Source organism: Halictus rubicundus, chromosome 9 (assembly GCF_050948215.1).
Source record: "Halictus rubicundus isolate RS-2024b chromosome 9, iyHalRubi1_principal, whole genome shotgun sequence".
Lineage (NCBI taxonomy): Eukaryota > Metazoa > Arthropoda > Insecta > Hymenoptera > Halictidae > Halictus > Halictus rubicundus.
In genome coordinates, this window is record NC_135157.1 from 7423627 (window position 1) to 7450715 (window position 27089).

Consider the following 27089-nt stretch of genomic DNA (forward strand, 5'->3'; position numbering starts at 1 on the left):
CCGCCCGCTTAATTGTTATAAATTGCCCCATCGGTTCGCGAAATGATTTACCGGCTCGCCTCGCATAAATTGCAACAAAGACTTTCGTTAAGAGAGTGATTTACGACTTCGCTACATCGTCTCTGCCGCCCCCTCCTGCTTTTCACCCTCGGTTTATTCCCCGCGAGCATCCACCCAACCACCCCGCCCCTTCTACTTACCCGGGAATTATTATTCAATTTCATTGTTCGCGGGAATGTTTATTTCGCGAGACGTTGCCTCGCCGATTCGTTTTCTTCCGCGGCGGGAAATCAAAAGGGAACCTGACTCGGGGAAACGCGATTTTCCAACGGTGTAAAATATAATTGGCCGTACAAGCGGGATCAGAGCCAGCCTTTACCGCCGGATCGGCGTTCTCGCGGTTCATAAATCGATTCACGTAATCGCGCGATTATTAACTGTAAACTGTATTGAATTATACTGCTTCGAGTTATTAGAGGATCACATGTAAATGATTTCGATGCCCGCGCATATTTCGCATGCTCCTCGCGTTATGGATGCTCGATGTATCATAGGGATGCTTATTTCGTTCCGCATTATCCGGTTGCAATCTATCGCAAAATTTTTGACAAAAGACTGCGCGTCGTGCATCGGGCGGTATTGATCGATGCTTACTTGCGTTTCTGAAAACGACGCGTTGCGTTGGCTTCGTACGCATCGTTGGTGTTTCGTACGTTTTTATGTATTTTGATTTATTAAATTGTTTTTCATTGCTGTTCCTTTGAAGTGATCTCGAGTTTTAACCTCCTCTTTTCAATTTTATGTTGTAGGCCTCACTAGCATCAAGCGGAAGTTTCAGTGGAAGTTCTGACAATAACATTGATTGGGAAAAACTAGGTATGTCTAAAATTCAGCTTTTTTTGTAACTGAAACTGTTGAAAGTTGAACATGATCTTGAGACTTTCCTCTTACTATGACATCAAACTGAAACATTTGGTTCATTAAAGGGGGTACTACCATGTCGTCACATTTGGGCGACTGAATTGTTTCTGGAGACTTAAAAATTTATTTCTGCAGTGATAAATAGAGCGTGCTAAATTTACGTGAGGTTTGTGAAATGTGAGAATATTGTAAAAGTAATTACCACCAGAAATCTTGAATTTTCTTCTGTTTTAATTTGATTAAATAAAGTGCTTCGACTTTACCCAATTTTTGTGGTCGCTGAATGGTGGATCAACATTTCGAAGATAGTCAAATAAATTTTATACACTTTGTCGTTTGAAATCATAGTACACAGTATAATATACTAAATTCTTTCGAGATTTCACAAAGGCGTTCAGCGTTTCATAGGTTGCAATTGTTAAAACATCTGAACAAGGGAGCAGGTAATACGCAAAACAAATCACGGCAGCGAGCGTATTAAACTTTTCAAATGTTCGAACGCTTTCACGAGCCAGGGTACGCAATAAATACACGAGTAAAAGTCGGAATGAACCGTCGGATTCAATCTCATAGTTTCTCACTTTGCGCTAACGATTCGTAATGGCCGCCCTTTCGCGTTTGCGACCGCGATTAAAACAACGCCGGCGGGGTCGTAACGTGACGTATGGACAAAGTCGTAGAGCGAACGCTATAGGCCCTGGAATAGCTTAATCTCAAAGATGTCTGACATAATTCTCCCCGAGATGGAGGTTTATTGCGTCGTAACATACGAGCAGCTGGCTAGCCGGGACAGTAACCTAACCCAACAGCAAAATTATATCCGGACCGAAACATGAGATTTTGGAAGCTGTTCCAGCCCGGTTTTTATGTTCCCGGTCGAGGCAGCAGGGCCGCTTCTGGAGCTGCATAATTTCGAAATCCATGAACCGTACACACCGGAAGCGAGAGACGGTTCCTCGTGAACTAAGGGAAACATCGGGGAATTTCGAGGGAAAAACATTTCGAGTTTTTGTTGACAATTAGTATTCTTCTTGAGAGGCCGCCCTTAATTATCATATTCCCATTGAAGCCGATTTCGCTTGGATTCCAGTAATTTGCCGGCGCGCCACGAAGAATATTCATTAAGGTGGAATACGAGGTACGCGATAAAAATTCTGGAAATTTAGCGGTGAGCGCTCTCTCTCTCTCTCTCTCTCTCTCTCTCTCTTGCGTTTCTTGATTTTCTGCTGGCCGGAAGTTCTTTATTTGATCTTAACGCGTATCCTGCTCGTTAAGATGCAGACGGGCAAAGAGGACTGAGTCACTGGCTCGCTGACTCACCAGGCGACGCTGCGCCGAAATTCCGGATGCACCAATTACGCAGCCCGATAATGAAAGGAACTTTTGCCAAAAGGTCCATCGGACCCGTAATGGTCCACTTATTGTCGTACCTGGCATTTACGACGCGTTGCTACTCCCGGTTAACACCTCCGCTCCCGGAATGGATCATTTTATGGCGAATAAAATTGTCACGCGACATACCTTCGCGAATACCGGGAAGTCTGCAGGTCAGCAATTACATTCGGCAACCGGCACGGAAACATTGATTTTTCTTTGTTACCGCGACAAACGCGACGCTTGTTGACGTACCTATCGAAAACAGTTTTCGAACCAGGGGCTCTTTCATTTTTCGCCGCATCGCGAAATAAAGCCAAAGATTTGATCGGGAACTGTGCGATTGTGTCAGCGAGAAACGTACAAAACAATGCATTCTATAATAAAAGTGATGGGGAAAAAATACCAGCTTTTAAATGCGTATTATCGCACACTAGAAAATATTGTAAAGTTACTGCACCTTTTATTTTTGTTTTCAATAAATAAGTCTTTCAAAAATCTATTCGCATGGATAATATCAAATATCAAAGAGCGCACATACATTTAAAATCTGCAATTCGCAAGTCCTAATTTTAAAAGTGTCTTATTACCTGTCATTAATTGAGATGTACATTTACTATAGAATTTAACGAAACTGTCTCTGCGTTACTCGAACGTAGTTTCCGATGACGCAAATATATTTGTATGTAAAGCTAAACCGTGCAAAGTATTCTCTAATAACACAACAACACAAGTTCGCAACGTCCACAGACGATAAGCAGCCGTCTGAAAATTTTCCGTAAACTACTATTCCTCAATTATAACTCGCAAGCTTCGACGCAAACACTTCCTCTCCTCCCGTCTTCGCAGCATAAACTAACTTACGGAATGATTATCATCGAAACTGTAACAGCCCTTGTGCACGTTGAACAAGCGAAATTGCCATTACCAAGGACACGTATAATTAGAGCTCGTACGCGGCCGCTTCCGCGCCCGGAGATTTCGAAAATCGATTTTTCCAAAGCCGCCGTAATTAAGATGACGGATCCAATTAAAGTGAAACGGGCTCCTCGGCGTCGGCTAAGTACATCGAGAATCCACTAAAAGTGAGTATTCTCATCAGGTATTCTGATTGGAATATCTAATCAGGAGTCTATGAGGGCCCCGGAGACGAGACCGCCAATTTAAGCTTCCGGCTGGCGTGCTTCCCCGTGACATTGGTGTCGTTTGTAAAACGGCGGAACTCGGTGTGCCAAATTGAAACATAAACGTCCGGACCATTCTATACGCGGTGTTAACAAAAGCGGATTACTTACTTTGCCGGCGTACAGAGAAGTCGCTAAATTCAGACAAAATAAACGTCGCGAGGAAAATCAACATTGTCTGACCGTTCAGATTGCCTGCTTAAGTAAAACAACCGACTTGTCGCGACATGACACGGTCGCGATCTTTTTGTTGCTGCGCGGTAAGCGCTTCGTACTACGGTGAATGTAAACGATGTAATATGTGATGTTGAGATGTTGCAAAAGACTTGGAAAAACGCGTGTTATTTATCCCGAATTCAGTAGAGAATTGTGAAATAGTTTCTTGAAAGTTTTTTTTTTCTCTCAAGTGGAATAGAGAAACGAAAGACCGTTTTAAAACGTATGTTTGTCATCCAGAGGACCTAGATGGGTGGCTATGGGCAGATTCGAAAAAACAGATTTCCCAATCTTGGGAAATTGGGTAAGCACCTTTGCACCGAATGAGGCCCATTCGGGCTTTTTACAACAAGGTTACAGTCATGACGAGCTAACTCGGGTCAAATCAGGACGACTTGGCCTAATCGAGTTCCTGAGGCCAGATTTGACACAGATGGACACATATGGACCCTCTATAACAGGACCGAGGTCAAGCCGGGCCGATTCGGTTCCACTCAGGCCACCTGGATATGTCCACGACCCGATTCAGCTCGGATGGGTCGCTATATTTATTTATAATTGCATAAAGCTTTTATTTACAGTTCTATGAGCGATATACAATTTTATACGGAACGGATAAATAACATTATTTAGAAATACGACAAATCAATTTTTCTTTGTTAAGATATATTTCGCGTTGAAGGACAGTTTCCAGAAACCCTTGTGTGAATTTAGTTTTACAAACATCCTCAACACCAAACCTACCGAGCCTTACAAGTAACTGATACATGTCTTATAAAAATGGCGAGGTCGAATTTATTTAGATTTTGTACGATTCGTATTATTTCACCATTTCCCACGAAAGCATCTTTATAATTTCAGTAAAATAAAAAATCTGGAACCGGTCATTTTGACCGGCAGTGGTAGGTTTAGTGTTAAGTATGTTTGCAAGAAGATATGCGTGAAATTCAGACTAGATCGGTTCCGTGGCCTGAACGCGCCAAGACGATCGCGTTTCACCAAGTTGGACGTGTCCACGGGCAACCCCTGTTTCGACGACTACCGCGCACTTTTTCCACGACACAGTCGAATTGGCGGAAGCCATACTCTTTCGTGCGACTTCGTAATATTCTCGGTGGTCGGAGCGCGCGAGACGCGCGGCGTTATCGATACCAATGGTCGCAGTCCTCGGCTCCAGATGCGACGGACGATAGAGGGTTAATTACAGAGAGTGGGAAAAAAGTATATCCGGTTGGTTACACGATGTAAAAGTCACCGATAGCTTTGCACACCCCCCGGGTCTGCCTGCGCACCCTCGGCATCGGGCCGCGTCTAGACGCTTCGTGCGGCCCGAGTGTTATCGCTCGAGCGGTAGATACGCCGTATGGAGAGAATGACTCAACGGTTTGTACGGCTCGTGCTGCATGTTGTTACGTGTCCCAGACGCGTTTTGCAGTATTCTGCAATCTAGGATGACATATCACTCGGAAACGCGGGGAGGAAAAAAAGGGAGTTCGCTCCGTCTCCCTCGATCTCGAGCCACCTTTGTACAACTCGAAGAGGTGTCGGCGATGTTTTTTCCTGTGCGAAAACCGGGACATCGTTGTCTTTGGTACTTTGTTTAATCCCTGGTGTTGATTGATGTGCTCACTCTTCGACGCGACACGATCCCCGACCGACGTCGAATTTGTTAACGGACATTCCAGACAACCGACATTAATGTTCCAAAAGAAATCGAGCGATTTTGACATGAAATATTTTTGACACTGTTCCGCGCAAATTAATTATCTTTTTAACGTTTTGTGCCAGGTGAAATATGACGATTAATTTCGTTTTAATCAGTACCGTTTTACATTCATTTTTTTTTTTTGTTATTTTTCGTACCACAATTTTGGGATTCTTTTTAATAGACATAAAGAGATATATTAACCCTTTTATTGCAGCATTTGCAATTTTACCGACTTATTTGGAGTGACTGACAAATTCTATAAATGTTGTTACATGTAATTGTGGTGTTACTGACGAATGTAATGTAAATCAGTAAAATAGCTATCGATGACTTTGAACTGAATAATCATGCTGTAAATTGAGCCGAAAGAATTTGTAGAACACTTTGAGGCCACGAAGCTAAAAATACGATGATCTCGTTGGTACATACAGCTATTTGTTTTCATGTAATTTAATTTTGTTGAACCGATGTCATCCACTTGAGTTGAGAAGTTGTGCCTGGCGTAACGTTTCTCAGTCGCGCAACTCGGATACATCGAGATACATTCGATATGAATGATACCGATGCTATATCATATTACATCAAGATACAGTATCGTCTTTTATTAACATTTTATAACCCATCCCTGGCATCGTGTTATTTTCAATCGTACGCGGAATGTAATAAATAATAATGAAGCGATTTCATTTTATTGAATTCGCAACGAACATTGAAATGAATTCGAGAGGATTGTGCGTCATGAGTATTATCGAATTATTCGAGCGAAATATTGAATTTTTTATGGAATATAAAGTTTACATTTCTCAATTCATGCATTTGTCATTTTCCATGTCGTGGGAGAGACCCGAATCATTTAATATCGGTATAACAGAATAACAATTTAATATTAAAACGAGCGATCTGCAAAAAATTCTTTTGTACCGTCTCTTTAAAAGAAAAATATTTTTGCAGTTCAAAAATCATTTCTTTTAGATAATCTATTAGAATCTTATGAAAGAAAACAACAATATGATATTAACAAGACAAATAAATTACAAACAATATTGATGAACCGTTTCTTTGAATGAAAAATGTTCTTAGAGTTCAGAAACAAACACTTTAATGACCGCGCTATTAATAAGCTTTTGAACGACTATTACTTGGATTCATTAGTTCACTATCAAAATTGCTACATAATAAATAAAACAATTAATTAATACAGAATTTACGTGCCATCTGTGTGATTGAAAAATATTTTTGAAGGATAGGTACAGTTTCTTCAGTTGAATGGTCGCTGCTGCTTAGAATAATAGATATGGGACAACAGCGTATTGCGAATAATGCTTTCGATACCCGGCGTTCAATTAATATAAATAATGATACAGGATCTGCTAGAGATTACGAGCTGGTCTGTGCCGGATGAATATTCTGAGCCAGCAGGCTGTCAGGTTTAGCACACAATCAAGCATTATCAGGTACGGTCAGACAGTAATTAATGGCTCGGCCTGGCCAAACAGTAATCAATAATCAATGGTCACTCATAATCAGGTCAATGGTACGGACTCCGCGCGTCACTTAGATTCGATCTAAACGTAACATCAGATTCAAAGGTAAACATTAGTGTTAAACTGGCAGACGCGGGCACGCTTTGTTAGTTGCATTCAAAATGCACCGTGTGACATGCATTTATGGATGAGACGCTTGGCTGCTGACAGTGTCAGGGGACCCGTCATTTAATCATGTACATACAAACGTGAGAAATCAATAATTTCTTAATGTACCAGCGAAGAAAACTCAACATTTAAAACAGAAACAACGTTACATAAATTATTTTATAATTAAGAAACATTTTTACTGTCAAGTATTTTTTAAATTGCCGTACACGCGTTATCGATTCTAAGCCTGTCAGGACAATTAACACAGATACACGCACACACGCAGCACATCTATCGCTATCTAACGAAGCGAAAACGGTTACAGAGACCGAACAGTATTAATCACAGTTTCGGACAGCCTCCACCATTATATGAAAGTTCGAATCATACCACACAATACATGATTCGCAAACAAAGCACAGAGCAGAGTCGGACTGAAGCTGCTTCCGAGGATAGATACAAAAATTCTGAAACATACTTGGCCGCACACGATACGCGAGTTACACTCAACCTGTTGCTCCTCAATATTACAGCTTGTAAAAGTTTATTAATACCGTATAGATCTCCCTGCCACAATTAGCCAACGAAGTATCCTTCTAATTCTAATATAATGTGTAAGATATCGATTGTGCTAAGATAATTTTTTTCACATTTTTACTGTCAAATCAATGGAGCCACCTGTATAAATCGACGAGTTTACATGAAAATCATCAATTTTTTAATGAAACTATAGACTAAATTCTTATTATGTTTTTACGAAGTATTGATGTTTATAAATACGCACTCTGCGCCACAGCAGGCAACATTATCCGTCACATGGACAATAAATATATTTTTTGTGCAGTGGTTCTAATAATTTGGTCATTCTCTGTTAGTGCAGGCTATATTATTTTTCTTGCACGTTGTAGTTGACATTAAAATGCATTCACAGATGTTAATGGCACGCCCTCCGAGTGATCTCGAATTTTTAAAAGATTGCTTACAAAATACTTTCCAACATCCTAGCAACCTTAGGAGATATCTAATTGTTTACTTTTAGTCGAACCACCCTAAAAAATATCCGCTTCTGCCACACACTTTTCAACAAAAAAATTATATGAGTAGAATATGACACAAATTATCCCAAAAGTCACGAAAAGAACTGCTTCATAATTCCTCTAAAAAACAAAAATCGTAAGAGTCACCACTCGTTTACCGCTTTAAATCGAGTCCAGCCCCCGAAGAGGTCGCCGAAGGGGGTGGTATCGGAACGCTGAACAGCCGAAAGACATTCTTCCATTTCGAAGCGAACGATAGAAAATGGCGGCGGCCCGCTGGGGAGCATCAGGACCAAGGACGATTAAAGTTACACTTCGATCTGTAACCTCGGCGTGGAATCTCTTCAGCAGGCGCTTGCTGGCAGGTTCCCGGGCTGTTCGCGAGCAAATACGTAGAGCAGGGACCGGTTGTGCAGCGACAGTGCCAGCGCGGAGGCTATTACTCGGCGAAAACTTACTTTTCCCGAGGAAATTACTTTCACGAAGTATCTTATTTCGTCGTCGTCGTCGTCGTCGACGTCGACGTCGTCGTCGCACGCTCCCCCATTTTCCGACCGCTGCCGTTCGAGCACCGGGCATCCAGACCCGCACGCAGATCGCGTGTACGCGCCTGCGATAACGTGCCTCCGAGTGGATTAGGGTTGATAGTTGTAGATTAACCGTAGAACTCCCGAGGGAAACGGCTCCTCGAACCCGCCAGTCGAACAACGTTAAATTAACAGTAAACCTACCGGGGACAAGTTTCAAGGGGACAGTTTCCTGCGAACGCTGCAAAATGCAGAAATTTTTATGAATTTTTTCTAACACGTTATCAATTTTTTCTTTTAGATCAAATTATTAGAGCCACGGTACAAGAAATGAATTTATTATCCATGCGAGGACAGTGTTGTCCACAAGGTGGGCAAAAGTATTTTTGCAATTTACACATCTGAATACTTCGTAAAAGAATAATAATAGTTCAGTGTGAATGGCGTTTCATATAAATTTACAGTAGAGTTAATCAAATTATTAGTCAGAAAAATGTATCCGTTACTCACGTAATGTAATAATAATGGGAATTCAGTGTAGCGAGACTTTCACTTAAAAACTGATTATTTTAGTACCGTGTAATATTCACTGAAAGCAGTAAAAAATGAATATAAATGCAAAGTAATTGTGGAACACTAAGTATCGTGTTGTTATAGCAGATTACAAGTGAAGAAATTCATTCAAGCGTTTGGTAACAATTTTTTCAGACATTATTACGTACAATTTGTATGAAACATCAAGTATTTAATTAAAATACTTCCTCTGACTGTGCTTCCCGCGGATGTCGTTTCTACAATTAAATGTTTTACAGCGCGAAAGTTTTCGTTTCAACGAAAGTTCTACAATTTCATTCGCTTAAAATAGACCGACGAGAATATTTAAAACAATTCACCAACAGCAAGATTCTTGAAAATGAGAACTTAAAATGAATCATCGCGTTTGATCAGTACATTTCGGAAATGTTTTAGCATTCTCGTTTCTAACGGTTCACGATTTTCATTGGGTTTTCGGTGGAATTTTTCAATTTCTCTTTTTTTCTCTGGTTCGGACCATTCTGTTTGTTTGAAAAAAGAATTTCGTCGAAATTCGTAGGATACGGGCAACTCGAAGTGTTCGTCACGAGTGAAACCAGAATATAGGTTAGGGGAGAGAGCTCTAATCGGCATACATTCAATTGTACCGTTATCGTGGCTTCGCATAATGTTGCATAATTTAAACGTTCGATCAATTGCGCGACTATATTTCTGCTTCATTATGCGAGTAAGCCAGGTATTCTCACCCAGATATCGGCAATCACTTTTCGGCTTCAATATCCATACGGATTACAATCTTCTAATCGAGGATCCTCATCAAGCGATTGTCAGATTTCAACGATCCACTAACGTTTCATACACGCGTCTCTGTATACACACATACTGTATGTGAATATTTCACCAACAACAAAATAATCATCCTTTCGAACATACGATATTTAATATCGAACGTGAAAAATAATCATAATTGCTTATTTAATATTTTGTGAAGATCAATAATCAAATTAATAGCACAATTTTATGTTGCGTGCAATATTATATTCTAAATTATTGAATTGAAAAGTTGGTATTTTCTAATTTCTACTGCTTAATATTAAGACTAGAAATTGTACAATTATTGCTGGTTAATATTAGAATTATAAAAGTTTTTACAGTTATTGCTTGTTAATATTAGAACCACCAAATGTTTTTACAATTATTACTGCTAGATATTGGAACTATTAAATATTTTTCCAATTATTGCTGATTGACATTAGAATTAGCTCAGTATCTAAATTATCAGGTTTTTTAATACAGACTTATTTAATACATTGACTTGCTTAGACGTAAACCTTCGTGAAGATCACACCAAATCTGAATATTTACAATTGTTTCATTTTTTTATAGCAACGTATGCTATCGCTCTCAGTATTTAGCCATGCCAGCGTTAAAAGTAACACAATTCCACGTACAAACATTTCTTCATGAAGAAAATATTACCTCTGCGCTATATTCGGTACTAAATTACACGAGCGAAGCTACTTTATTTTCGACTCGAGTAAAAAATTTAATTACAGCAGCGCTATTCTAACTGCACCGCTCACCGCTACCGAGGCAGCACATTTAACAGTTATCGAAGCATTACAATAATTTCCAGTTAGCCCAGGTAGAATAACTCCCAATTAGAAAATTCTCGTACCATATTCGGTTCCGTAATAAAACTAAACGGAAAATGTCATCATTCACCTTGACTCTCTTAAAAAAGAAAGGAAGAAACTGCACATTGTTACAACTGTAGGAGATCCAGAGCGTAACGTGTTAAATCCTTCCGATACCAGCAGATAATCTATCTGCATAGTGCAGAAAGGAACTCCCCCGCACGCTGGCCCGGCGCTATATCCTAATTTATATCGGCCACTATCTTCCGTCCCTTCACATTCTTATCGGCCCCCCGACATTTTCTGTTCGAGCGAGAATTTGCAGTTTTAATTATCACGCTTAATACTTCACCGCTCCGGCTAAAAATTCGATTTTCAGCCGGAATAGTTTTAGCCTCCGCCCGGGGATTACCGCTCGTAATTCAGCTTGACGAGCGTCAGCGGAACCTGATACGGAGCGGAATCACGCTTAATTCTTAAATTTCCCTGCTAATCCCGTTACTGACCGGCCCACAGTCTCGATCGATCCGCTCCGATCCGATCCGTTCCGATTCGATTCCGTTCGATTCGTTTCGATACGAGCCTCGTGCTGCCTCCGGCCATGCTACAGATATCGACGAGCGAAGAGAAGAGGAGAGAAGAGGCGAGGAGAGTGCGGGCAGCGGGTGTCGAACGGTCGAGCCAGCAAGATGGAAAAAATACGAGCCAGCAGCGGGACGAAGGAAGTAAACGTAAATGAGAGAATCCGGAGTGACGGTTAACGAGAAGATAACAGGAACACGCGTCCCAGCAAAAAACGCTTGTCCCAGGAGCCGGTTGGCACGCGACCACCCCCGCATTCTCTCTTGTCGTCACTCGAGCTGCCGGCCACCTAAACGCCGTCTATCACTCCGCGTCTTAACTCTCCCGAAACGAATAGACAGCGCGCGTGTCAGCGTCTGCCGAGCGAGCGCATCCTCTCTTGTTGCATACCGGCGCGGCGTTTCGCCCTCGTGTCTCCTCTTCGTTTCCTCTTTGTCCCGAGCCTCTCTCGCGGAGACAACGTTGCGTCTCGGCCGCCTCTTTATGGCTCGACGTAAAAGGCAAATGACCTCGTCGTCACGCTCTTTCCCTCTCTCTCTTCCTCCGCAAAAAGAGAAACTGAACCGGAGAGGGAAGCGTGAAAGAGGAAACGCCAGACCGGCGAAGGAAATAAAGCATTTCGCGGGGGGGGCCGGGCGGCAGAGGGGGCATAATTTTCGTTTCTTCCGCGGCCGTATTTCCTAGAGACAATGGCGACCCTGGAACCGCAATCCTGGGTGCAACCGACCCAGAAAACACGCTTGGGATTACTGTACCGGCGATAGCTTGCGTCCCCCCTCACCCCGCTCCCTGCCTATTTGTCTTTGCGTCGCCGCGTCCACGCTTCCGTCTGCCTATGGAACATCCGAACGGCGTGAAACAAAGCTGCACACGGAGTGATTTTCTTCCTTCGAGGGGGTGGTTGATTGCGACAACGGCAGCTCGGCTTGGACTAAGGGATTGGCGAGGTTTTTCTGCGAGACGAGGAGATCGTCGAGCTGGTCCGGTTAGGGGGACCTCGTCCTGCTGTTTGTTGTGCGCTAATGATTCGAGAGTCACTCGTGATGGGTGCGAGTCTTGTCTAGATGGAAATTTCTTTGAGATTTCAAGGTACAATCATCGAAGCTAGAGTTGCGGCTGGATAAAACGGTGGAAACGCTTCGCAAATTTTCGGAAGCAATTCTTTGTTGGTGCGTCACATTTTTGGCGTTTTGTGCTGCTTATATTCTGACCATATTCTGCCATTTTACTTACGTCTGAACATAGGCTGTTCATATTCTAGTTTTCTAGACACATGTGGTCCTTACTTGATTAATCATTAGAGTGCGGATTTTACGCATTTATAACATAAATGAGTAGATGAAACATGAAATAGGAGAAACATCAAGAATTTATTAAGAATTTATTAAAAATCTATTTCTATGAAACTCACTTTTCTTGTAATCGATGCGGACAATTTTTATTTTGCATAAAGGGTCACAATATATTAATCATAAACCTTCTTATTTCACTTGTCGGTCAGACAAGTACATGCTCATATACCGCGATCAGTGTAATTGCCTGACTTATGTTGTCCTTATGTTCATATTTATTTGTCTGACCGCAGACGGTCCCCATTCTACTTATGTAATTTCATATCATGAAATACATCCTATTCTACTTGTCTGACCATAATCCAATTTCACTTGCTTAATCATATTTTGACCTTGTTTCCCTTACAATTGGTCTCACTTCGTCTCTCTTCAACTTGTCTAGTCATTTGCTCCTATTCCCTTGGTCTAACTATAAATTGTCTGTATTTGTCTTATTACTTTGTATTGTCTAATGCCACTAAACGACTTAAATCCAAACCATGAAAACGTTCTTCCAAAAAGGCGAGTAACAAATATCGATTGAATTCTCCAATGAACATGTACTAAACTTAATAAAGTAGGATTACATTAATTTCCATTTTGACCAATCTGAGTGATTAACCAGCTCTCACAACTCGTCATTGACAAATTAACAGAAACTACCAGCTTTCATCGGTAAATTCCAAGCCGGCATTAATCTTTAAAACCAGTCGAGCAAAAACGAGTCCATACTGGAACGTATCGTTTCATAGTTTGCCGGAATTTCGCTGTAACGTATACGTTTAATTACTTTTAATGTTATTCGATCCCAGTCTCGCCATTCGATCCGATACACGTAGTTGTTTCAATAAAAAGCTTCCTGTGCTTTATGAATAATTTCGATGATAATTATGTGATTGAATAACGAAATCCCGAACGTGTATTATTGGCGCGGCGTAAAATGTAATTAACGATTAATCACCGACGGGAAAAGTGTGTATCGGTTAATATAAAAGGTGTTGGGGAAATTCTATTGGCCAAATGATTTCAATCCGGTGTAACGCGTGGGAATAAAATCAACTTTCGTCGTTCAAAGCTCTCCGAGCCCCTAACCGACATTCGCATATCGATTCCCTATGGAATCCCTTTGGCTGAGATTGCAACGATCTCCACTTGAATGGTTGAACCGAACAACGGAAGATGGGAAAGTTTAGAAGCCATGCGGAGCGCGGTCAGAGTCGGAGTTTCTTGTTAAATTTCTAACACTGGAAACTTTTTCTATTATTCAATTTGCAAGCCAGCCCAATATCCGCGGATTTCTTTAACTCTCGTACCGAATGCGAAACCGTTCGCGATACGCGCTCGTTCCAAATCAGATTGTTCCAAAACGTAAGAACCTTCATATTTAATTAGACAATTCTCTACGACTATGAATTTTAGTGCACCTTTCTCTTAACTCGCAACGTGAGACTGTAGTTACACTGAAAAAACACTGCAATTATGCGAGGTGTAGACACAGTTTCAGTGACGAAAGACGACGTTGATAGTGTTGACCTAAGACGAGTATCGCGGCCCAGAAACTTCGTCATACCTGGTACAGTTGAAATCATTTCGTTATTGGTTATTTCTAAGTTCGGGAATAACGTAACGCGTCGTTATCGGAGAAATTTTCTGTTAAATTGAATAACTTCGGCAAACTGTTGGTAGACAGACGATGAAGCGTTCAGCTTCGCGAAGTTCTAAGATGAATCTACCGGGAACAGTTTGCCGGTAATTTTCGTCAAATTTCTAGGAAGATACGATCTCGCTCCATTTTCATATTAAATCGGACATACCTTTGCACGCGCTCTCGTTCTCTCTCTCTCCATTTTCTCCTCTCGTACACCTGACTGTCTCGGCATTCCTAAACGAAATATTATACCGACCGAGAAAACAGCCATAAGACAGCCGGATACGCGCGCAAGCCTGTGTTTTATTGCCGGCAATGTTGAATAAATATGCGGACGCCTCTCTGCCACGACCTCCTACCGGGCTGTAAAAATGATAAAGAAGGGTATCGGCTGCTCGGCCATCCTGAAATCTACGAATACCTATGGAAACGTCCTGTCGTGAACGCAATCCGCTTCCGCTTGGTTTCAAGCGGACCCTCCTTCCCTCTGTCACGGCCGTTTCGGTGGTCTTATCGCATCATTTCGGCTTTGAGCTATATCCGTTCCACATTCCGCTGATAACGGAACAAATTTAGCCATTCTCAGTTTCTTCGGGCCATTTTTCGGTCACACTACCACCATTCTTCAGTTTAGAACGGACAATGTATGCCGTAACATTTTAGCTACCTGAAGCCTATTCATGAGACACATGCAAATAATATAGTCTTTCGAGAAATGTTTGACACGTATTTTAGTCATATAAAATTTTCTGTGTCTAGGGGGTGGAAACAACCCTTAAAGTTGTAAGTTACAAACACATTTCTTCAGTCAATTTTACTGTTATGTCATTGTGAATAATTTTTAAAGAAATTCTTACTCTAGAAAAAGATCAAAAAATTTATTACTCGTTCCTTCGTTCAATTGTTATACTAAACTCTCAGTACATAATCTTGTTTTGTTTGAAAAATACTTATTTGTTGCACATGAAATGTCCGATTTCAGAATGCAAATGTTACGAAGCGTTTTGATCGAGGAATGTTATTATACCCTGCAAGTTTATTATTTTAAGGTACCGAGCTGATCTTTAAGGTCGTACCTTCAGTTTTTATTTAGGTATCTAATATTTTTAGATAAAGTGTGGTGAATAATGATGTGGTAGTCAATGAACGCACTATTAAAAAATGGAGATGACAGTCTTGCAATGCAATAAAAGAACCAGAAGTTGGTGCTTGTTTTGGTGAACAAGATTTATTCTTCAGATTTCTTCAGGGTTATGTCATATACAACAGCCTAATAGATACATTCGAATCATCCGTAAGTATGCTAAAAGTAATCCCCGTCCGCAAAGAATTAATATACGCAGAAACGATTCGTTCCACGATTATGTCCACGATTTCGATCGAATATTTTCTGCAGGGGTTAGTGCCATTTACCGCAGAAAGAAACACGAAGTACTTGAGACTCAGTATCTCGGACAATTTTCCATTTCCCATGCTCCCAGCGCCGCGTTCTGGAAAGAATACATCCACAGATCAATTCTTCCGATGGCCAGGCACTAAAATCGCCACGTGTGTCTGTTTCCAGGGTGCTCGGGCCGTCGTAACATGCAGTGAAACGTAGCACATCGCCTCCACGTATCAGAGAACCGGTAAGTACCCACTTCTTCCGCGATTGAATTTCCCTTGTACCGTCTCGCGAGCGCGCGAGTCACGCTTTCGCGACTGTCCGCACGTGGAAATCGAGTTTCCCGAGGCATCGTTCGATCGGCTTAGAAACCTATAAGCCGGACCAAAGATTCCCGGGCTTATACAAAAATCCGTGGAACACACACACACACTCTCTCTCTCTCTCTCCCTCGCAGCGGACGATTCCCAAGAAATATAACCGAGCGATATCCAGCTGGGCTGTGTAGTCGCGTGCGCACGTTCGTCCCTCATGAATTTCATAAAGTTTCATCCGTCCGGTACAATTCGAAGTTCTACGAGGCCCGGTGCAAAATTGGCGTGATTCGCCGGGCGCAGCCTAAAGCCCCGTCCAAATCGAAATCTAAGCTGCCATGCCGCGCCGATATACGCTGGCTCGTACGATAAATTCCGCTCGGTTTTCCACCACGGTTGGAAAATGGGGTTACGAGATGCGGCCGCTGCGACCGACCAATCCAATCAACTTAGCCGAGAGACTTATGACAGGAATCCCATGAAACGAGGTGAAAGTGCAGCTACCTTTAGGCAACGATGGACCAGCGCGCAGCGTTCGCGCGGCCGATCCGATCTTTCCTGGCCGGTACCTTTGTTCTTCCGGCTTTAAACTATATTCTTAATCGAATTCCGAGGGTTTTATCTTCGACGGGAGTGTATTATCGGAGATAGGCAATAGCACTAAATTTTATTTGACCGTACGACGTCGAACGAATTCCACGGCTCTATATCTTATCAAGCTAATTTCAACATGGCTCCGCCGTAAACGACGATCGTCGCACGCCCGGTGCTCCGAAAGCGACGTTGTTCGAGGTGGAAACTGTTCTTCGCAACATATATTGGACAAAACAGCTTTCCGAGCAATTACTTGTAGCGATGAAAATAAATAAACTTCGTTCGCTAATTTAAATAGAAAAGAAAAGATTGTACAGGGCTCGACTGCGAATAGGACGCAGCATAATGGCTCATCTTTAACAAAATCCATGAGACCACACTTCACAGGACCACGTGGGTAAATGACTAAGATATCTCAAACGGATAATGTTCCACAAAATTTAGACTAGGGTAAGGGACCCAATACTGTGAGGGTACCCATTACTGTGCCTACATGGAATCAATGTTTCATAAAAATAAAAATATCGGTTCTTATGAATTCTCAAAATCCTTGTTTGAATTCGTTATTAAGAATTGGAGAAACAGCGTGCGTTATTAAAAATTGGAGAAAATTGAAAACAGTTTTTGAAGTCGCCAGAAGGGTCTAAAAACTTAGATCGGTGACGTGTCAAAATCTGATTGCACCTCAACTTAATTTGCAGCGATTCATATCTCGACATAAATTATCATTTGGCCATAAAAATTAGAGCTAAATTCGAGAATCCAAAAGGGGCGAAAATCCCTTCATTTTGCATTATGAAATAGCATTGAATGAACAGGATCCGTCGAAATGTCCACTGAACATGGAAAGTCACCGCTAACATGAATGCACATTAGTATCTCTACACCGTGTACTTGGCTGTCCTATCGGGTATCTTCCTCTCTATCTGTATTGTGGGCTCCGCCACGTCCCGTGTAAAATGCATTCCCCTTTATAACAATAATGACCCTCCGCCCTCGGTTCCCTCGCTGAATCATTCATGTCGTCGGGGGGGGGGGGGGTCAAGTCTGCGGAGTGTTCGTCAGCTACCCTGCGATTACCGTGCATTAGTCAAGGCAACTTCGCGTCCCCGAAGAGGAGAGAAGTGGCCTTCCCGGAGAACGGGGAAAGCGAGCTTTCCGTTCTGCTGTTGCACTGTATTTCATTGTCGCTCTTCCACTTTCTTTCGCGCACTCGCCGCGGTAATAGAAGCCCGCTTACAAGCCCGATTCCTCTTCCGTCGAGGAACTTGACATTGCGATGCCTCTTCCGGAATGGTTCGATTCCCGATTCAGTGTACAAGAACTATGAACCCTCCTTTGCTTTTCATTCGAACGTTTCGTCACCTTCCTCTGGGACAGTAGACACCGGAACAACTGTTCAATTTATCGCGAGCCTTGGACACAGAGTCGTTTAACATGAAAACAGAAAATAATTTGATACAATGAATTATTTCTCCACCTATCTTCTGTTTCAGAGACTGCAACATTTTTTTGTTTGTTTTCTGATTAATTCAATCATTTTGTTTGTAATTGTATATTTTAAAGTGTGCGTTGTATATTCATTGTAATCCCCATTTTCTGATTTAGAGACTGTAACATCTTTTATTTTCGATGATTAACATGCAATTTGGTGTTCCTGTTTAATTGAATCAATTCAGAAGACATTACATAGTATACACAACTTAGAGATACATTTACACAATGTAAGAAATTCTAAATAATTATCTGCACTATTTTACAAGCTATTCTATTTACATAAGCCCCCTATCCACAGATCTGTCGACAACATTAAAAAGCGCCGCATAAAAGAATGACGAATAACTTCACAAATTTGAACCGAATTTACCGGGTCATAAACAATCAAAAACTGTTCTTCCTAAAACAGCGACACAATGCACGAACTTAATAAGCCGAGAAGAAACACGCTGATGTAATTAAGCGATCAACGAAGACGCTTTTTAACGCAGCGAGTCTAACCAAAATCTAAAGCAAGCGGAGGCAGCCATAATCGATCAAGCAGGCGCCCCGAGAGGAGAGATTTGCCGGCGTAATTATTCGCAGATCCATTCGCAGGGAAGAAAACAACGAATCACGAGGGAGGGTGGTGGTTGTTAATGGTATCGTTTCCATTAGCCTCGAAGATCGTGCATTAGCCGGTCGATTCGACGTAGCATCGTTGAAAAGGATTTTTTCTTCCCGGGGAATCGAGCCCGTCCGACGGGGAACTTCCGAGTAATTCTTATGCGTGCAATACTTATCCTTGGATCTCGCTGTCCGCGAACTTTCGCGTAGACTCGGGCCGGTGGACTTGATCTCGAGAAGGGTGGCACGAAGGCGAGACAGGAGAACAGAGAGAGGATGGAAGAAAGTGAAGCATTTAATCGGCTTGTATTCTCTAACCCACTCCCCCCCCCCTCCCCGTCTGACTCGCGTGGGATACGATACGGCTCGTTGTATTCTCGTTCCGCTATTCGTAGTTTTGTTCCGGCAAATTGTACTCACTATGATTATTTTAGCCGGGCTTGAAAATGTTTCTCTTACCGGGAGCGCGATTTTCCGCCGACAGAATGTGAATTTCCTCGGGATCCTCGGTTCCCAAGGAAATAATATTCAGAATTAAAACGGAGTGTCCGTTCCGTAATTTGATTTATGTAAGTGGTCGATTTCCATTCGATCTTCGACGTGCTGAAAAATATTGTCCCGTTCGTGAATGTGTTCACACAGATCGAATAGATAAGAGACAGCAAGAATAATAAGAAAATTTGTTATTATTACTAGACCGAGGGATTTCTGCGTCCACGACAAAGATGAGCGAGTGCAATTCTGTCGTATTATTTTCGAGTTATTCAAACAGTGAAACGCAGAAACACATTTGTATTTAACCTCCCTTTACTGCAGTTGACTTGTTAGTTCAACTGCTTAGACAATATTTTGATCAAAAATCGCATAATAATATCGTCGATATTATTTATTTTTCCATAAATAAACTTCATTTCAAAGTAAAATTGGTTAGCTGTACGTAATAACTTTATTTGAAAGTAAAATTAGTTATCCCCGTAACAACTGAAGAAAGGACCTCGAAAGTCAGTTTTGTACCTTGAAATGGTAAATGAATAAACCTGCGGACTATAATAGTATTTCTTGATGGAAAAGCTTCGTAACTAGACTGCGGATTTTCTGCATTTATGACAAAAGTGGGTAACCACAATTTATAGCAGCGGACATATTAAAAAGATATAAGGATATTAGCGTATTGGTTTAAAAGAAGGAAGAATTCCTGTGTCTCGCAATCGATGCACACATTGTTTATTTTGCATAAAGATCAGCAGAGTATTCATAACGTTTGCATTCTAAAATCCAACATTTCGCATGCAGCAACCTAATGCAATCCAATAATCGAATTACACGATGCCCGGGCAGCAAGCTCTGAAATAAAGGAGAGCGAACGTCGGCCGCAAAGGGTTAAATAATTTAGTGAAACGTACCAGCAGACGATTTCTGATTTGTAGAACGGCCGCGCACTGGCTTTTCAGACAGCGGGGTTCTTTGTATCAGCGTGCTGGGAAGTTCACAGGATTTCTTGCGGGCGCAGTGATACGCAATCTTGACCGTATAAATCGTTCGTATCCCTTTAGCTCTGTTTCAGTACGGCGTGGCACGGGGCGTGGCAAAAGGGAACTGAGGAAATACGGTCGAACGATGGCACCGCATGGAAACGTTCTTTTTCGAAACGGGCCAGAATCGGAACGAGCTCCCAAGCGCCATCGACAGGATCGCCGGCTGCGATACGTGGCAGGCTGGGTTTGCGCTTCGTTTCTTACAAACGACCCGCGGAGAGACGCGTTGTTTCGCGATGAAAATCTCGATGGTATCGTTCGCTCCGATGACTGGGTATCAGAAATAATAAGGCCACGCCGGAGCTTCAGTGATTTCCTCCTGGGAATCGGCCCCGTTCTTTCGCGGCTCGATAACGATCCTCCCCCGTGACCGCAAATACGAACAACACGGGAGTGCTTGGCCGAGTTTTCCGATCAGTCCTGTTAACCTTATCCGGCCTTGTTTTGCCGCTAATATTTCGCCGGAGTGGCCAAACGGTCCCATAAGTATTGGCGAACCCTCATCTTTAAAAATGAGATTGTTGGGGGAAGATACTAGCCTGCTTGAATTTCTTGTAAATCTTGTTGCGTATCTTTATCACTAGCAGAATTATAACGATCTTCTCCGATCGGCCCTGTTACCTTTATCCGGCCTTGTTTGCCACTATAGTGTTTACTCTATATATGTCCCAAATGCCTAGCCGATAAAAGTCCCAAAAATGTCACCATTGCCGCGGGGTATACCCCGTGAGGGGCCATGAAGCTCGAGAGACCTCAGTCGCCGAGGAGTGTAACATAATACGGGTCGGGTATATCGGTGTGAGACCAGGAGACCACTACTAGTCCAGTAACAAAATTTCCTTATTGTACGCTCGGCGTGGATCAAAGAATAGTATCTCCTGGCTGATATGTGTCCCTAGCTGGACCCGTGTTTTGGACATATATCGAGTAAACACTGTATTATTTCGCCAAAGGGTTCGCATAGTTTCATAAGTATTCGGAAACCTCTATAAAAATGAAATTGTGAACAAGTAATACTTTCTTTTAAGTTTTCTCGATAGTGTCTTCTATCAGGGCAGAATCATAACGATCTGAAGTCGAGCAGAATTCTAAATAAAGTAGAATAGCACGTGTGGAACTTTCCACTGTTTGCAGATATTGGTCTTGAGATACTTTTCGCATATTACGGGAAACCCACTATTAGAAAATACAATTCAACCTTTTTATCGCTTTACCCGACAAAGATTTCCATGAAAAAAGGCACAGCCAAAACTCACCCTTCTTCTTTCGCCCGACCTTTTGCGGGTCAGTGGTTTCATTGTGGAGCCACCATTTTATTTTATTTTTTCTAGCGGTTTCCTGGGTTTATGGCAGGGTTGCTTTTAGCTCTTGCAGAACTTTTTGCTGATGTCTCTAACAGATACTTTGATACAGATCGTCACCGATATTTTTTATTTTAGAGACTAGACTGCCATGATATCCGTATTAGTATATAGCACATGATATTTTCGTTGATTCTGTCTATTTGATATGTCTTACGGTTGTATGCTTATATGCTTAAAAGGTCGTTCAGTTAGAAGGATAATGATTAACCCGCCGACCTTTTGCATTTTGTCCAGATGAAATCGAGGCTTACATACTCATACTACTCGAGCGTCTAGCAATATATTAACCCTCGGACTCCTGTGAGTTCTATCCTATGCCGGAATTATTTCTGACCCACAACGATATTTCACTACAATTTTCTTTCGATATAAGAATGATGGCTCGGGGGACCGGCTTTCGTCGTATTTCGGATGAAGAAGAAGAAGAAGCGATTTTCTTATTTCTTACATCAGAATAAAATTGTACAGACTCGGACATAGCATACGGAAGGTTGAACAACATTTATCAACATAGGAACTGTTACGAATTAGAGTATAGTTATTTTTAGTGATGGTCCTGAGAGGTGTTGAATATTACAACGTGGGCAAAAATGGTTTAATCGAATACAGGTGGAATTTAGAAACGGGTAGCCGCAGTAAAAAAAAAAAAGAGAATAGTTGCGATTCAGCGGAACGATGATTCGACTAATTGAATCAAAGCGGAATATGCCCGCGGCGTTCGCCGAATTCCTCGGGAAGAATAGAAATGGAAACTCGCGGGAATGAGAGCGGCGAGCTGGCGGAATATTATCACGAATTCTTAATTTATTCGGTGTCCCTGTGACGTTAGAGAGCGGAGCAGGAGCAGAGCGAGGAAGCATTTCCAACGTGCCGGCAGGCTCGCCTCAAAGAAAGCAAGACCCGGGCTTTTAATCCTTACATTCCGAAGCCGCGGGGATTATAGGCGTGTAGCTGTGGCTGCGAGCCCGATACAATGCAACGGCGCTTTCGAAGCGTTTTCGACGAACGGAAGGCCGGGTGCAGAAGAGATTTAACATTCAATAAGACGATTAAAGCTTAGCTTAACGCCTTTCACGTTGAAATCTTACGTGGCATCCGTCATTCCTAACTTCCCTGCGCTCCCGTTCATTTTAAAATCACGTTGCTCCGCGTTGAACCATTTGCTATTCCAAGGAATGTTTCGTTTCCCGTGATTGAATTTTTAGCACCGGTATTTCCTTCATCTAGAAGCTAGGTTACAAACATTGTCTGCAAGTTTTGCACATTTTATTAGACGCACGAATGAAACATTGAAATAGTTATCTTTCGTTTTTAAAGAAATTCTATCAAAAAGTGTGTCTTTTGTTCAAATGCTACACTTAGAAACTTCTTTAACATGCCAGTGTCGAACATACGTCAGGATTCTCTATTTTATAGAGAGAAAATCATATCAACTTTGTACATGTCGTCACTTGAAATTGTAACGTATACCATGGTACCTTATTGTGAAATATTTTATGAGAGGGTACGCTACATTTCATAAAATTGTATAAGTATAGGGGCTGTTGCTAAAACATATGCGAAATTATGAGGAAGAGAAATTAATGTCTATGTAGCTCCTGTATTTTGCAATAAATGCAGAAAATTGTGCATCAAACCAGTAGTCTACTTGTACTATTAAAAAGAAGTACAGTAACCCCAGTCACAAGAAAATAGTAGCCCCGCACGATCTATGTCACAATACGGATCCGAGGATAGGGCTTAGATCACGACTTTACTGTATCTCTATTTACGAGCAAAAGTCTACAAAATCTTTCACAAAAATCTCCATTTAATTGCAGATATCGATGAAATCCAGAACGTAGCGACATTTCTAACAAAAATGTACCGTCATTCACACAGACAGTAATCGTTAATGCCCCGGAAAATCCTAAAGAATCGTTTATCGGTTGTCGGAACAGCAGCGCAAAGTTGGTTGGTGAGCGTAACCGCGAGCGGATATTCTGATACTTGCAGGGGATTTTCGAAATTCTGTGAAGTGGTTTTCCCGGGCGCATGGGGTTTACGTATTCGCGCATAAAAGAACCGAATGTCCGGAACAGACGCGAATGGTCACTGGAAAGCACCGAGAGCGGCCACCCCACTTAATAATCAGCCGATGTTCTTCGAACGGAGCACGATCGGGTTGTCGTCCGACAGGGTCAGTATTATTCCCCAGGGTGGTATCGGCCGGAAGGAATCAGCACGATCTCGGTGAACGACCTCACGATGTGTACATAGAATAGCCATGGAGGAGAGCGACCATCTCGGATTACGCTCGAAGATCGCCGATTTCGATCTCCGCGTCCACTCGTGCAGACTCGATTTCCGGGAGGAGTGTCCCCGGTTGTCGCGCCTCGTGCAAATCTTCCCTGCATCCCCCTGTTTTCTTCGAACCGTCGCCGATTGTTTTCGCTATTACCGTTACCGTGTCCACGAAACAAATATTTATCTTGCCAGAAACCAATACGCCGCGCTCGCGATGAAACGGTTCCTTCGAGAACCTCGAGCAGAACCACCTCAAGAGACTTCCACGACGGTCTCCGTCGCGACGAGTCGTTGAATATATTCTCACGTGACACGATAAAAACGAAATCAAAAGACACTCCGACGATGACGCAGATGATAAAACGGTGGTTTTCAGTTTATGGGGTCGAACGGTTGGTTATCCGGTGGACGCCCCCGCGAGATGATCGTTTCGAGTTACATTCGGGGGATGATTTTACCCTCTAGACATTCTCGCGTCTTCAGCGAGAATAGAGCTTGAGAGAGCAGTCGCAGGAATGAGCTTAAATCTTCTAGTCATTTACATTCCTGGATCGAGGAACGGTGGATAGAGCTTTTCGGATGTCCTGGGTGCTGCTTCTCGAGGAAAGTTCCTGATTAGGGTTGTTTTAATCGGAACGAATGATTTGCACACGTATTACTCGGGTGTGGGTGCTTATGCAAATATTCGTTTAGAGAAATCGGAGTCACGTGGAAATTAATTCTCTCGGTTAAACTTCTACCGTTTGCTCCATCGAGGTAGAAATAATTGCATGAAATCTGTGTATACATTACGAAGTAACAATTCGATTGCCCACTGTATATTTCCAATCGGATCATTCCTTAATTCAACATCGCGAAGGTTTGGAGAATTGAATCATCGCGAAATCAGCATAATCGTGTAGCTTTTCGCAGTGCATGGTTTCATGATACAACCAGTGGAAAACAAGATACGTCGCGAACGCCACAGAACCGGACACAGTGCACATGCAGGGTCCGCGAGGACTATACACAGACGATACTGGTGAGTTATGCCACGGCCAACTTCGGACCTGTGGGAATCAATTTAGACAGTATCAGAGTCACGGGATTCGCGACAGACGATACCGAACTCGTGGGAACTGATACAGATTATATTGAACCCACGGGGCTTGATACAGTCTACTGTAGATCTGTGGAGCATTGAATGGTTCATTTGGGCCGAAGGGAGCTGATATGGGGCAATTTTGAACGCGTTGGACCTGCTATAGACAGCACTGGATCGTAGAGTCACTCCTGTTACATAGACGCCACAGCCAGCCCACGAAAAATAGCCTTGGATCAGGTTCGTAGCTTTGATCATTCGAACAATGACAATCTCTTATACGGACATGGCATAAGTATCGATGTTGTAGAATTAATTGCATCCTTGGGAATCGATTCAGGTGACTTTGGGTAGCCTAACAGTACTTCAAATTGTTAACACATAATATATAACCTAATATATTACCCTGTACAACTACTACTTACAAACTTTACTACGAAATTCTACAAAGTGCATTTCACGTTACTACGAAATTACAAAGTGCATTTCGTGACAGTACTGCAGCCGATAAATAATGCAGCTCGAAGATTACATAGGGGCTCCTTTGTAAACGCATAATGAAATCGGTTTATGGATTTTCTAAGGTCGCGACGAGATAAATTTTGCAAATTGCCAACGGCGCAACACCACATGAGCCTACGTTCTACGTTCTACCGCATTATTATATTACCTCCTCCATCAGTGAGAATGAAACGCAAGACAAACTCGCGTGCGTTTGATAGATGGTGTTTATAATGGACTCGTGCGGTATGTAGAACGCTCGTAAAATTCAATTTTAGCGAATGAAAATCAAAATTGCGCGAGAATAGATTAAAATGGTCGTCTTACAAAATTATTGCAGTGTCCATTCGCTAATTCGTGCCGCTCGTTGTGCGTGTTAATATTTCACACAATCGTGACTCATCGAATTAAATGTAGATATATGATAAACATAAATTTTCTCATTGTACAAGGAAACTATTAAGGACAAAGAATTTTTAATCCTTGTAGCTGTGAAGAATAGAATACGATCTGTGGTTAGAAAAATTGAATGTGTTCTGCTATGTGAAATAAAAATTGATTATAGCGATGCATCATTCTTGTTTACGATTAAGACATCACAGAACATATGCATGCAAACGATACTTTACGATGTGATGCTTTTATCATATTGTAGCAGAAAATGAAATTAGACTCATAAATGTGACTTTAAAGTTATACAGAACTATAGACGAGAGTTGCTGTCGAACAATCAATAATTTTGTCACCACAATATTTTCCTGTCTGCAGGTCCCGTTTCTAATTACGCCATCATCCGCGACAAAACATTTCGCGGTCGATTCAGCCCGGGCGAACTCGATCGATATTCGAAACTCGGGTATTCAATTCTTAATTGACCCTGGCCGAGGACAATCTTCTTGAGTCGCCATTGAAAAGGCGGCGAGGACAATGAAGAAAATGAACGACAGGGAGAACTTGACGGCGAATACCGACAAGCCTGCGACTGAATTTCCAGTTGAAATTCGTGTCCGGGGTTCCGTGCTTGTTAGTCTAATTACTTGTAAGTGGAGTTGCGGCCGTAACGAACCAACCAGCCGGCTGCTCCAAAACTTCTCGACGAGTAAACACGCTCGCCGCCGCGATATTATTCGGCCGATCCCCTCCGTCTCTCTTCGTGGTTGTGCTCGCTCTTGCTCGCGAGCGCGTTCTTTTTCTTCCCGCTCGTCCCGTCCCAGCAATCTTCTTCGCGCATCCAGCAATTTTCCTCGACCGGTGTTGCTGCTCTGCGCGCGAGCCGGCGAACGACTTCGCCGAACAACTTTTCATAAGAAGTAATTTCGCGGGTGAGGGGTGGGGAGGGTTAACTACTCTCGATGCATTATATTTCCTCGTTACAGTACTTTCCATTAGTTTTCGAAATTCTATTTGCCCGGGCCGCGCGGCAAATAAATCAGTTTAAACCGTCGTCCGGCGTCTGTTAGCGCGCAAACGCGAACCCGCGAATTTTCTTCACAGCGGTGCACACACAGAGGATCTATAAACCGTGGTCGCAGCGGCGGTTACATTGAAATTACAGGCCGATACAGGTCGACTCGGCCGGGATACACTGAAGTCG

General features: G+C 42.4%; 1 protein-coding gene across 2 annotated transcripts in view; it reads left to right on the forward strand.

Annotated features, from left to right (window-relative positions):
* The window catches only part of Ddr (discoidin domain-containing receptor 2), a 307075-nt gene that overhangs the window by 62614 nt on the left and 217372 nt on the right, over positions 1-27089 (forward strand). For both annotated transcript variants that reach the window (XM_076793322.1, XM_076793321.1), the window contains 2 exons: positions 810-876; positions 15898-15961. The gene's annotated coding sequence lies outside the window, so the exon portion shown is untranslated. The remainder of the gene's footprint in view (positions 1-809; positions 877-15897; positions 15962-27089) is intronic.